This window comes from Barbus barbus, assembly GCF_936440315.1.
Source record: "Barbus barbus genome assembly, chromosome: 38".
NCBI classification, from domain to species: Eukaryota; Metazoa; Chordata; class Actinopteri; order Cypriniformes; family Cyprinidae; genus Barbus; species Barbus barbus.
Genome location: NC_136716.1, coordinates 1371184 through 1385336, shown reverse-complemented (window position 1 = coordinate 1385336; position 14153 = coordinate 1371184).

Here is a 14153-nt window from a genome sequence, read left to right as displayed (position 1 = left end):
TTAAACTATAAATACATACATAAAGCATGCATCTTACTGAATATATACTTAATATTTAAAATGATTTTGAATCTTATTGTATAGTTGTATTGTATAGTATCTTATTGTAAGATGGTTTGCTGATACTAAAAAACTGGTATAAACTGGTCTAGCTCAGCCAACGTATCTCTCAGTCTGATAAGGTGACAAATGTTCAAATCCCCTGTAAAACCAGCAAACCAGATCAGCCTGTCCAGACTGGGAGACCAACCAGATCAGGCTGGTTTAAGATGAAACAGATTTATGCAGAGGAACACATATACAGCATATTCATACGGTGTGAGTTTGAAGGTGCAGTTTTAAAAATCCCCTTCTCTTCTACCTGAGGTGTCGCGTATCATTGGTCTGATGAAAACAGAAGCACTCCAGCACTGTGGCATGTTTCTATCACATGATCTCTCCACACGTCAGACATTTTGGACGAACACAGACCCTCCTGCACCTGCAGTCAAAACAGCCGATCAAACTCGATTTGATGGAGTGGCAGCTGGGTTACAGCACTGGATTCAGGGGTGTGATCCATGTTACATTAGTGACACCAGTTCTGTTAAATTGAAATTATTCTACACAATATCACAGTTTTTATTGTATATTTTATATTTGATGTTTTTTTTTTCTAAAATATATAAAAAAAAGATTTGATGCGCAAGAAACATTCCTCATTATCAGTGTTGAAAACAGTTTTCCAGTTTTTCTTTGGTTTTTCCAGTATTTTTGCTTTTGTTTGTAATATTTATTTATTTTTTATAATTATTTATTTTTTGCCCAATTTATGTGCACTTGTTGAATAAGAGTATATATATATATATTTAAATATATATATAACTTTTGAATGATGGTGTATAATGAGTATGCATTTCTCTACACATATTTAATCAGATACATATTCCATAAAAAACTAGGGGAGTTGATAATTTAGGATATCATTTTATGCTATTTTAAAAATAATAGATTGCATGCATGCATGTAAATAAATAAATAAATGAATGCATACATACATCAGATGCAGCTGATTAAATGCATATAATTAAATGCATAATTAATGAATTCTTAAATAAATACTGATTACATATCGGTCACACTTTATTTTAGATTGTTTTAAGCAGAATTTCTAAACAAACAAACAAACAATTACTTTATGTAAAATCAGCTAATAAATGCCAATTTTTGACCTGTAATTTACACATAAAAGCTATGTATGCATGTACAGTATTTAAATTATTGCTATTTTGTATTTGTTTATTTTTTACAAAATATTGTTGTGTGCACACTTATGATGGGTAGATCAAAGTCGTGACGTATTGTCAAGTATGGTGACCCATACTCGAAATTGGTGCTCTGCGTTTAACCCATCCAAGTGCACACACACAGCAGTGAGTAGTGAACAAATCCACACACACACACACACACACACCGTGAACACACACCCGGAGCAGTGGGCAGCCATGCTGCAGCGCCCGGGGAGCAATTGGGGGTTCGGTGCCTTGCTCAAGGGCACCTCAGTCGTGGTATTGAGGGTGGAGAGAGCGCTGGACATTCCCTCCCCCCACCTACAATTCCTGCCGGCCGGGGGCTCGAACTCGCAACCTTTCGATTACGAGTCCGACTCTCTAACCATTAGGCCACGACTTCCCCCTCGTGAAATCAATGTTAGATATTGCTCAAAGCACTGAGGTTTCATTATATAGCTCTATTACACTGGGATATTGATTTAAAACAATATCAGGATGAACGTGGCAGCAGAGAGGAAGATGGACAGAGACACATAATGCTCTGTAATGCATCAGGCTTCATACACACACACACACACACACACACACACACACACGTAAAAGTAAACACTGCATGCATTCTAATCTGCACTGGACTTTATTGTAATACATACTCAGTTTAGTTATTTTGCAATGACTGGGTGTGGCTGCTGTAAGATTCTGCCAAGTTCAGTTCATAATGTTGAGGGATTCTGAATTTGAGAAACATATCTGGATACAGTATAAGCCCGTTCTCACTCCCAGCAGATACAGTATGATGTTTAAATAGGAAACTACACTACAGGATATGTGAGGATGCAGATGCAAAAGGTGCCCCATAAATATATTTATGCTGAAACAGAAAGATTTATCAAAATAACTGTATTATATACAAGTTCATATACTACAAATATCGTTCAAAATTTGCCATTCTTGAAGTTTTCTGCTCACCAAGGCTGCATTTATTTGATTCCAACAAAAAGGGATATTGTGCAATACTACAATTTAAGCTAACTGTTTTCTATGTGAATATCTGTTAATTTATTTCTGTGATGCGCAGCTGTATTTTCAGCTTCATTACTCCAGTCTTCAGTGTCACATGATCTTCAGAAATCATTCTAATATACTGATTTACTGCTCAACAAACATTTCTGATTATTATCAATGTTGAAAACGGTTGTGCTGCTGAATATTTTCGTGGAAACCAAGATGTTTTTTTATTTATTTTACATTTATTTTAGTTATTCTTCTGAATTTTTGATGAATAGAAAGTTTAAAAGAACAGCTTTATTTGAAACAGAAAATATTTGTAACATTGCAAATGTCTGTCCTGTCATTTTTTGACCAAATGTATGTGCACTTGCTGAAAAAATATTTCTTTATATGCATTTAAACAGATACATATTTCTGTATATGAAAATATAATATAGGTTATCATTATTTTGCAATTTAAAAAATAATGGATTGCTTTAAGAACGAACAATAAAACACACAAACAAACAAAACCAAACAAATAAACAAATAAATGAATGAATGAATGCTTCTTTCATATACAGAAGCATCTGACTAAATGCATATAATTAAATGTATAATTAATATTATGGAATAAATACTGAATGAATGAATGATGCATTTATATAGCTCTTTATTGTGTATTGCTGTACACCCAAAGCGCAGTGTGCAGCATCCACCTGGTCACACTTTATTTTAAGGTCCAGTTCTCACTATTAACTATCTATTAACTAAAGACTTCTGCCCCAATGAACTCCTAATTACTGCTTATTAATAATTAATAAGTTAGTAGATAAGTGTAGTTATGGGTTGGATTAAGGCATCTAAAATATAGTCATGCAGAATAAACCATTAACACATGCTTTATAACTACTAATAAACTAGTTAATAGTGAGAATTGGTCCCTAAACTAAAGTGTTCCCCACATATTTTAAGAAATAAAGATGTATTTGCAAGCAAAATTATAACTTACTTAATGCTCAAATCTGGAGATGCTGAGGTGCACCTTTGACATCTACATATGGTGACGCTCAGGACTCGTGCTCAAGCCACTGTTTGATGCTTTGGGAGCAGTTTTTAAAAGTATATAAGAATATTTGAGCTCTGTAAGGTGATTTAGTGTGACTTGCTGACCTGACTTCATGTTCACTGATTGTGTCTTCACCCGCTTCGAATGACACATGACACAGTCGAGCGACAGTTACTATGGTAAACATATGGTAAATGTGTGGACTTTTTACATGATTCTTTTCCCACCATAGGCACATTTTAAATGAATAACTTCATTCATAAACACGGAACAATGGAGTATTTTATGAGAGGTACCTGTATATGTGTCCTGAATCATCTAAATCCGTCTTTTAATGAGCTATATCGCTGGTCTTTGGTCCGTGTGCAGTTGTTGGGGAAATGATCTCCTCTGCTGATCCTCCAGTGGTAACTTCACCTTCATACATGTGTACGGTGATTAAGGATGTGGATCGATGATAACAGCCTTCTCAGCTTACCAGTAGGCTCAGCAGATCCCTTCTGGTCCATATCTGTGACCTGATAACCCCTGATAACGGCCATTCAATCGACTGATATCATTCGAAGCGGGTGGTGTTTTCTGATTAAATAACACTCAGATATGATCAGAAGGAGGTGTGATTGGAGACGGATCTCTGATCTGTAACCTCCAGGATGGCTTCGTTTATGAAGCGAAGACTCGCGACGACACGAATGGAAACATTTTTCCAATTTGTATATTTATGGTGGTGAAAACGAAAGGGTCCAGGTTGGTAATTAGATGAACTAAGTACTTCATGATGTAGAGTCGGCCATGTTGTATTGTAATGAAGCGTGGAGTTACTACTGTTCCTTCTGGCTCAGAGTTTATTTGATTTCTTTATTGTAATGAAAGTCAGATGGGCCAGTGTTTACACCAGTTCAACTCAGTGACATGTTTTCTAATTAGCAGCAAATGGGCTCTGAGGAAAAGCACACATTTTTCTTCTTCTCGCTGGGTCTCGAATCAAACGTCACATTTATTTTCATTAAAAGTGTTCGGCGGTGTCTCTGCGGTTTCCACGGCTCTGTTGCTGTTAGCAATTACTTTGTGTATCAGCATGGTTTCATTATGTAGCGCCTCTCTCTCTTTGGCGTCGAGCCTGATAGTGTTCACCTAAAAACTGGGGCAGGTTGATTTCTAACCGGTAATTTGAAGGCTGATAACATGCTTACAGGAGGGAATGATAGTTTGGCTGTTTAAGTGTATCGGTCAGCAGATCCCGGACATGGAAAGCAGTAGAGATCAGTCCGTGCCTATTTCCATTGTGACTCTGTTCTTGGAGTTCCAGTGATTTACTACGATTTTAGTGCCGCTCTTCTTTTTTTGCTTCGTTCTTTATTCTCTTTTTCCAAGTGCGACATTTAGGAGGGGTATAAAACATGAATGGGAACAAAACATAGCAAATTCAATGACAATATTCAGGAAGCTATGGGAAAAAGAAAGAGACAAAAGTTTCTTTTTATCATCACTCACTGTCGCTATTTGATGGGGCCTCGGTATTGTAGTACAAATGAGCTCATTATTGAGCTCCTGAGGTCAAAGGTCAAATGTGTGGGAGGGTGTGACAGGAGCAGAAAGGAACAGGAAGTAGGAAGGTCAGGTGTGAGATGTGCGACGGGGTGCAACTCACAGCTTCCCTGTGAACTTGAACTTTTCCAATTTTTTTAACATGTTCAAGAAAGGCTTTTGAAATAGTGTCATGTTTAAAAATATATTGCTATTTTAAATTAGATTACATTTAAAGTGTTACTGTACAAGTAAGTAAAAAAAAAAAACATGCAACAAATGCAACAAGTGGTATTTGGCAACCAAACAAATTTTTACATTTAAAAAAATTAAAATATCATTATTATTTTATACTGTGTGCATTATATGTACACACACAATATTAAATGGGCATTCCATGATCCACATGAGCACACCCAGCTTCTAGTAGATATATATATATATATATATATATATATATATATATATATATATATATATATTGTACCTACAAACCCAATTCCAAAAAAGTTGGGACACTGTACAAATTACGAATAAAAAAGGAATGCAATAATTTACAAATCTCATAAACTTATATTTCATTCACAATAGAATATAGATAACATATCAAATGTTGAAAGTGAGACATTTTGAAATGTCATGCCAAATATTGGCTCATTTTGGATTTCATGAGAGCTACACATTCCAAAAAAGTTGGGACAGGCCGGAAAAGTTAAATGTACATATAAGGAACATTCTGTTTTTATTCACAATTTGTACAGTGTCCCAACTTTTTTGGAATGGGTTTTGTAGTTGTTGTTGTCGTCAAATTCTACATTCAGCACAATATTGCAGTTATGTACCATGAACTATTGTTTACATTGAACACTGAACTATTATTAAATAGGGTATATGTGACCCTGGACCACAAAATCATTTATAAGTGTACATAAACAAAAAAAAAGATTTGTACATCATCTGAAAGCTGAATAAGTAAGATTTCCATTGATGTATGGTTTATTTGGCCGAGATACAACTATTTGAAAATCTGGAATCTGAGGGTGCAGAAAAAAAAAAAAAAAAATATTGAAAAAATCGCCTTTAAAGTTTTCCAAATGAAGTTCTTAGCAACATATATTACATATATTATTAAAATTAAGTTTTGCTATTGTTGGAGATTTACTAAATATCTTCATGGAACATGATCTTTACTTACAGTAATATCCTAAAGATTTTTGGCATAAAAGAAAAATTGATAATTTTGACCCATACAATGTAGCTATTGTTGGCTATTGCTACAAACATACTGCTGCTTTTTGTGGTCCAGGGTAACATATATGGGATTCTTTTTTTCTCTAAAGACCAGGGAATGTCCAAGGTAATGCTATTTAACAATGCAATTTTATATAATGGCTACTTTTGTCAGGCTTTTCTCTACACTCCATATTAGATAAATAAAAAATACAATTTAATTAATTAATCAAATAATAATAAAAAAAAACTCTTTCAGAATTGTTGACAGTGTAACCTATGTAAATTCAATATGATGTATTTTGAATTTTGCACTGCATTGTGTTTTAGGGTTATCAGAAAAAACATGCAAATTAACCATGATTTTATTACACAAACCATTTAACCATATTCAACTGCAGTTAAACAAATGACAATCAATCAGTCAAAATCAATCCATGGTTACTGCACTTTTACTATAGTAAAACCATTGTTAAATTACGTAAAAAAATATCAGTAAATTTGACTCTTTCTCAGTATAGCCTAATAATATGCTACAGTCAGTTACAGTCACACAAATATTCTTAAATGTAAAATTTACCTTGATTAATGAAACCATTTTAATTCTAAGAGGACAATGGAAGTTTCTGCTTTGAACATGGCTACTAAATATAGCCTATATGTGTTTCAAAGTAGCTAGCACTACTGTTAATGTAGTAATATGAGAGATATTAAGCAAAATAAATGTAAAAACTTAATGATCTTCATTAACGTGCAGGGAAAAAATAGGAACTTCTTATGTTAACTGATCAGCTGTCAGTTCAGTGGAGTATATCGTGCCACTCGGTCCATTGAGCCGCACAAACTCTTTAATACCGCACGGTTTCGTCCCACTTTTGGGTTGTTTGGCTCCCCATACGAGTGAAGGAGAGGTGGCGCATGAGCAGATGAGCTTCCACTGATCACTGGCAGCGGCGGCAGGCTGGTGTTGGAGCTAAATTATGTCTGAAAGGAGAGAAAACAGCCCTAAATCCGACTGCAGTCAAAACACCCACACCAGACAGATCGGCCTCCTCCTGGAAACGCTCCCTTTTATTTCCCATTACTCCAGATTTTTCCCTCTCTCCTTCCTCCTCATCCTCCTCTCAACCAACATGACCGTTGTTAAAGGAAATGACTCTAATTGTGTGGATATGCAGAGGTTGTTGCTAACCGACAGGGTCTATATGAAGTCATGCTGTAGGTTTGTGCATCAAAATAATGTTTTTTGTTTCCTTTAAAATTAGGTTTTCACTATACAGTATATATTCCAAGTTTGGTCTCTCATCAGCTTCATCTCCTGCCGATCAGGCCGTTTTAGCACAGCTGTAGTGGATGTACCAGCGCCAGCACAAACCAGCCGTGTGAAAGCCCTCATTTATCATTTATTTAAGCTAGAACAGAGCAAACGCCTGGAGCACAGTGAAGGCCAGACTTTGTACTTTGGTGCTACTCCAAATTCAAATTCGTTTATTTCATTTATTTGAACATGCATTTGTAAAATTAAGACGAGAACCGTTCCGATTTACATTCAGTTTAGATGAGCCATAGCCTATATTTACATTGATTTACATTTTTATTTATGCATTTAGCAGATGCTTTTATCCAAGAAAAGATCCAAATCAATTTGTCAACGGGCCAGCAATATTCCTAATATATAATTTATTAGAGACCTAAGAAGCAAGCAATAGATAAATACAATTTAATTACACTTACTGTATATTAGTATTCATGAGTACAATTCCAATTATTCTAGCAGAAATGTTTTGTGATGTATTTAGCATTGCATCACTTGCTCACCAATGGATGCTCTGCAGTGAATGGGTGCCGTCAGAATGAGAGTCATTTTATCTTCTCCAGATGTTAACTGATGGACTGGAGTGGTGTGGATTATTGTGATGTTCTTATCATCTGTTTGGACTCTCATTCTGACGGCACCCATTCACTGCAGAGCATCCATTGCTGAGACACTGATGCAATGCTACATAAGATATTTTCAGCAAATGTTCATTTTTGGGGAAACCATTTTCTCACTGCAGTATAACAAATGCTGACACAGAACATAATATTTCCAAAAGAGACATTCAGCAGACTTTGGTCTAAAAGACCTCAGTTCCATGAAATTAACCACTAACGTGCCATGCCAACAAAAGAACAGCTCAACCTTTCACTTCATTGGCTGTAGTCAAAAAATGTCAGCATTCTGTTTTTACTAACAGTTGTTGTATGGGTGAAGAACATTTTCCATATTTCTCAATCCATAAATATATATCACGTATAGCCAGTATTTACATATAGGAAGAGGGAAAACATAAATAAAGGCATGCTCGTGTTCAATACCGTGGCTTTATTGTTGGGCCAAAACCATTCTGACGAGTTCCATGACTGTATGTTACTGAATGCTGCTGCAACTGTAAACCTGTTTGCCAGAGTGCTGTGAAATGTATACAAATGAGACTTAAATTGACCGGTAATGTAACTAAACAGTACACTTCCCTAATCCCTGCATTCAGAAGACAAAATGTTGAGGAACAACTCAAACTGAAAAAAAAAAAAAAAAGGATTTATGTCAACATTTTACTCAAAGCATTTATATGTATAATGCATTATAAAGAACAACCATAGTTATAATGCATTGTAATATGTATCTATCATATCTATTCATTGTTACACCTTTAGAAATTTTAATGCATTAACACATATGACAAACAATCAATTTCAGACGTAACAAGGAATCTGTAAACATAATGCATTTTGGCTTTGGCTACAATTATTTATGAAAAGATACAATGCATTACAATGTGTATTATGAATACTTTGAATACTTTTCAACTTTAGCCTACAAGTAAAGTGTTAATGGGTTTATTTAAAATAATTTTCACAGAAATAATTACAGTAAGTAACACACTGAACAGTAAGTAACACACAGAATTAAACATGAAATATTGAAATAGAAAGATTGAATTAGTCATAATTGCAATGAATGTAAACTGAAGTAGTAAATCAATTATTTATTTGTTCCCTTCCAGGAACTCGAGCTGCGTCGAAAGCACTAGGGGAACGCCTCCAGCGTGACCGCGCTCTGACCAGAGTGTAATCTGTCCAATGGATGGGTGAGACGTCATAGGCGGGTGACGTCACCGACGTCACTGTGCTCGCCCTCGCTGTGCTCCTAGTGATACACACAGGGCAGGTACTTGGAAGTCTGGTGGCGTGGGCATCTCGTTCCCCTAGCGCTTTCGACGCAGCTCGGGTTCCTGGAAGGGAACGTCTCGGGTTACGTATGTAACCCTGGTTCACTGAAGGGAACGAGACGCTGCGTCTCGAGGCCATACTTCCTGTATCCCTGCGAGCGGTTGCTTCATTCCTAGAAGCAAACGCCGGCTCCACCGCACGTGCTTTTATGCTTCCCGGTCAGTGACGTCACCCCCATTGGACAGATTACACTCTGGTCAGAGCGGGGTCACGCTGGAGACGTTCCCCTAGCGCTTTCAACGCAGCGTCTCATTCCCTTCAGGGAACCAGGGGTCACCATACTTGGCTGTATGTCACGTCACTTTCATAACCAAGGTATGCAATATGTTTGGCTGTGTGGAGCACTGGCTGTCATCAGTACAGTATTTTAAATGTAATTGTGCTGTATTTCTTTCAAATTTTACATTTTAGTTTTTTTTTTATTTCATATGGCATTTGTACAGACTTTGTATTTTGTCTTCTAAATAAAACTGAATTTTCCATCTTGAGTATGCTTTGACACTTTATTATGTTTTTGATTGTAATGATTGGTAAAATAAGTGTTTCTCTGTAGAACATTTAGTGCTGTCATTGTAATAATCCAGGAAAAATCTGTAAAATAAGGGTTTTGTACTGTAAAAAAAGGTTGAATGACTGGCAGCTACGGCTGCCAAACAAAAACCATAAAATTAAAGTAAAATATTGTAATTGAAACAAGAAAAATCTCTAAAATAACTGATTTTTTCAGTAAAACTTTAATGAAAATTTCTGTAAAATGATTGTTTTTGCACTTTATTTCAATTAAGCTATTTTATTGTAGCTTTAGGGTTTTTGTTTGGCAGCCATAGCTACCAGTCAATTGACAATTTTGTATGATGTTTTTGTACAGTGTGTGTGTATATATATATATATATATATATATATATATATATATATATCTTATTCTTTTCTATTTTATTCTTTAAATTGTTCTTTAAAACAATTCATAATTTTTTAATTCACTTTCTTGTTCATAACCAAGGTATGAAATGCTAGACCCTTCTCATACAGTATACCTGTAGTAATCCAGGCATTACATTATGCTTCATGTCTTAGGCAGGCCTTGGCTCATGCCGTTTCACCCAGAGTCAGATATCGAGCCAAAGAATGACAGGTACACTGCAGACAGACCTATTAGAAGCAATTTTGGGGATTCCCATAAATTACTTTCAAAATAGGCCGTTGATTTTTCCAGACCTTTTGCATATGTCTCCAGAAGTGTGGAGAAGGGGATGTTGGAGGGAACATTCCTCCACCCCTGCATGCTAATTTAAAAATATTTCCCTCCACCTGTTTGTGCTTGTTGGTTGTGGTTTGTGTCGGTAACCTGAATATGCTAAGAAGAAAAAAAAGATGAAATAAAAACAAGCCTAAATTACAAGCCTAGACATAGGCACATTTCACTGAGTAACTGAGCAGACTTTAATTATGCTCTGTACAGGTCTGTTCATCAATTCAGCCTCGTAGCCACACCTTACGCCTGTTAATACCACGTCTAATTTACCAAACACATGTAAACATGGGCCAACTCTTGAGAAATTGCAAAGTATCGTCTAATTTTGCCCCTTAACAATAATAGTAGCTTAAACAAGATAAATTCTAATCCTTAATTATAAGGTTTGTGCTGGTTGTTTTTAAGAGGATGAAAGAGAAACAGCTCTTGAAATGCTCTAAATCATTGGAACTCTTTTAGTTATGCTTGTTTTCCAAGATTTGATGAATAAAAATATGCATTACCTGACTTTGGTAGAATGGTTTAGAATACAGTATATGTACACTTGAATTTTGTGCTTTTATTATTGTGATTTAGGCAAAATATTACATACTTTATTACATTTTTTTTAAATCATTAATATATATGCAAAAGAAAAATTGTGCCATTATCAATGTTGCAGTAATTGTCTGGAATACGTCCTAATAAAGAAGTAAAAAAAAACAGCAGATTTTCATTGCAAAATGTTCCCTTTGTCCACAAACAAACATCAATAACCGACCAGAGACTGAACTAAAGAAGGAGCTTAAATAAAGAGACTAAAGAGGGGTAGACAGGTGCAAGTGATTAACAAATAAGGGAACACGTGAAAAAGTTAATTGAAACTAAACTGGGCAGGAGAGAAAGAACTCAATAAAGGTCCAAAAATAAAGGACATTCCCTTTTCCCAATACATTTCTAAAAATAAATATTGGCATCACAATTTTGGGACTTTAAAATGCTAGTTCTTTTAATGCTGAAATGCTCTAAATCATTGGAACATCATAAATGCAAACAAATATTTATTGGTGGCATTTTTTTCATTGATTATCTTATACAATTGATAATCTGAAAATCACTATAATTCTACCATCCTGTAATATCTTGTCAGGATTGTGGACTGTCTTGTGTGTGTTTTGCTCCCCTGTGACTCAGTTTTTCCCTCATGTTGATTGTGTTAATTTGATTCCAGGTGTGTCTCGTCGTCTTCCCCTATTATCCTATGTTTAAAAGCCCCAGTCCTTCTGTAAATGTTTGTTGGTTCTGAACATCATTCCTTGTGTTTCCTGTGCCTCCTATACGCCCTGTTGGATTAAAGCTCCGTGTTCCCTGAGTAAGTGTGACAGAAGAACAGACCAACACTAGTTACCCCTGCGTCTATCCTCCGTTTTGTTTTCCGTTTTTGCTCAGTGTTTTTTGTTTCCGTTGTGCCCCATGGATCCCTTCGTCCGGCCCGAATTCCTCCTCCTCCTGCTGGAGCAGGGGGACAGATCTCTCGAGGGCCATACAAGACTGTTCCTGATGTTAGCTAATGCCACCAGCTACCTGGACAACGCGCTCTGCTCATTTTATAATGCAAGCCTAAACACCGCGTGCAGAGTGCTGTCGTCCGAAGATGGTCCTCGAGAGGATTTCGCTGCCTTCGTGGAGTGGACTCTGGCGAGATCCACTCCAGACCCAGAGCCCAGCCCATCATCTCCCCGTGGTGCGGAGCACCAGCCCGAACCCACCGATGACGGAGAGCCCTTTCCTGCCGCGATCTGCGAGCCAGCGCTAAGCCGATGATCGCCCCGGAAGTTGAGTCCAACCCGTCAGACCAGGTGCGAGAGGGGGACAGAGAGGGGGTGTCCGATCCCCCAGTGCCTGCTCCTCGAATGTGCCCCCCAGTGCCCGATCCTCGAAAATACCCTCCTGTGCCCGCTCCTCGAAAATTTCCACCCGCTCCTGCCTCCTCCACCGCTGTCGTCTGGCAGCCCCCCTGCTCGCCCTCAGCCCCCTATCTGTACGGTGTGAGCCCCGTCGGTCTGCCATCCTCCAGCTTCGCCGGGGCTGGAGTATCCCTCACCTCCGCCTCCAGACTCCAAGGCCCGGACTCCGCCTCGGCCCGTAGACCCAGTGGCTCCACCTTGGCTCCTAGCTCCCTCGCCTCCACGTCACCCATCGATCCACCAGCTCCACTGGGCTCTCTCGTCCCTCCGGCTCCGCCTTGGCGGGCGTCGACGTTGGGCTCCTTCCTCCCTTCAGCTCCACCTGGGTCCTCAGTTGCTCCGGCTCTGCCGCGGATCTCCGGGTCTCTACCTCAGATCTCCGGGTCTCCGCCTCGGTTGCCAAAGCCCTCGGCTCCACCCTGGCCCCCCGGATCCTCGGCATCCCCCTGGCTCGTTGGCTCTCCGTCTCCGCCCCGGGCTCCTCCACCACCTGCTCCGCCGCCATTGGTTGGCCCCCTGGAGTCGCCGGCCATCCCTCCTCCATGGATCCTCCCTCCGTCAGCTCCACCGTGGGCCATCTTCACGGCTGTGGCCTGGGTCCAGCTGTGCACATCCTGCTCCGGGTCCCTCCTGGCTCCTCCCTGGTCTCCTCCCTGGTCTCTGTCTGTCTGCCTGCTCCCTCCCGGGTGTCTGTCCTCCTCCTGAGCCCCCTCCCCTGTGGATGTTACTATGGTGCGAGGACGCACCTTCCGGGAGGGGGGCGAAATATCAGGATTGTGGACTGTCTTGTGTGTGTTTTGCTCCCCTGTGACCCAGTTTTTCCCTCATGTTGATTGTGTTAATTTGATTCCAGGTGTGTCTCGTCGTCTTCCCCTATTATCCTATGTTTAAAAGCTCCAGTCCTTCTGTAAATGTTTGTCGGTTCTGAACGTCATTCCTTGTGTTTCCTGTGCCTCCTATACACCCTGTTGGATTAAAGACTCTCATTTTTGTGAATTGCTCGTCTCCTCGTTACCTGAGTAAGTGGGACATATCTCCATAGGTTGTGTTTTAATTGATACTGAATTTTCCATTAAAAATTTAAATACATTCTTAAAAACTACTTTCAATTCTCACAGTACAACAAATGCTTCAGTAATTTTCTGGACCAAAATTGTAAGCTGTTAGATAAGATATTAGATAAGATACCAACAAAACATATGACTTTTCTACTAAAATAATGACTAGGTTTAGGGTTTGTGTACAGTGTTTAGGTTTATGTTTGGAACATAAGTTTTTGTACGATCCAGCTCATTTTATTTTGCTGTCTTGTATGAATTATTCTGAATATTAAGTACAAGAAAGTACTTGCCTTTAAGGATGTTATATCATCAGGAGCCAAAGACCCATATATACTGTATATATATGGGTATATATATCAGACCGAGTGCATGCATGTACTGTATATCGTGGGCTTCATTGTTCTGTATTGTAAATACAATGGTGAGTGTGGTCTTCATAAAGGAAGTGTTTATTTTTCTCACTTTCAGTCTGAGAATCAGAACCCATTGGTTGGTGTTTGAGGCAGACTGTGATGTGCTACATAAATATTTAAT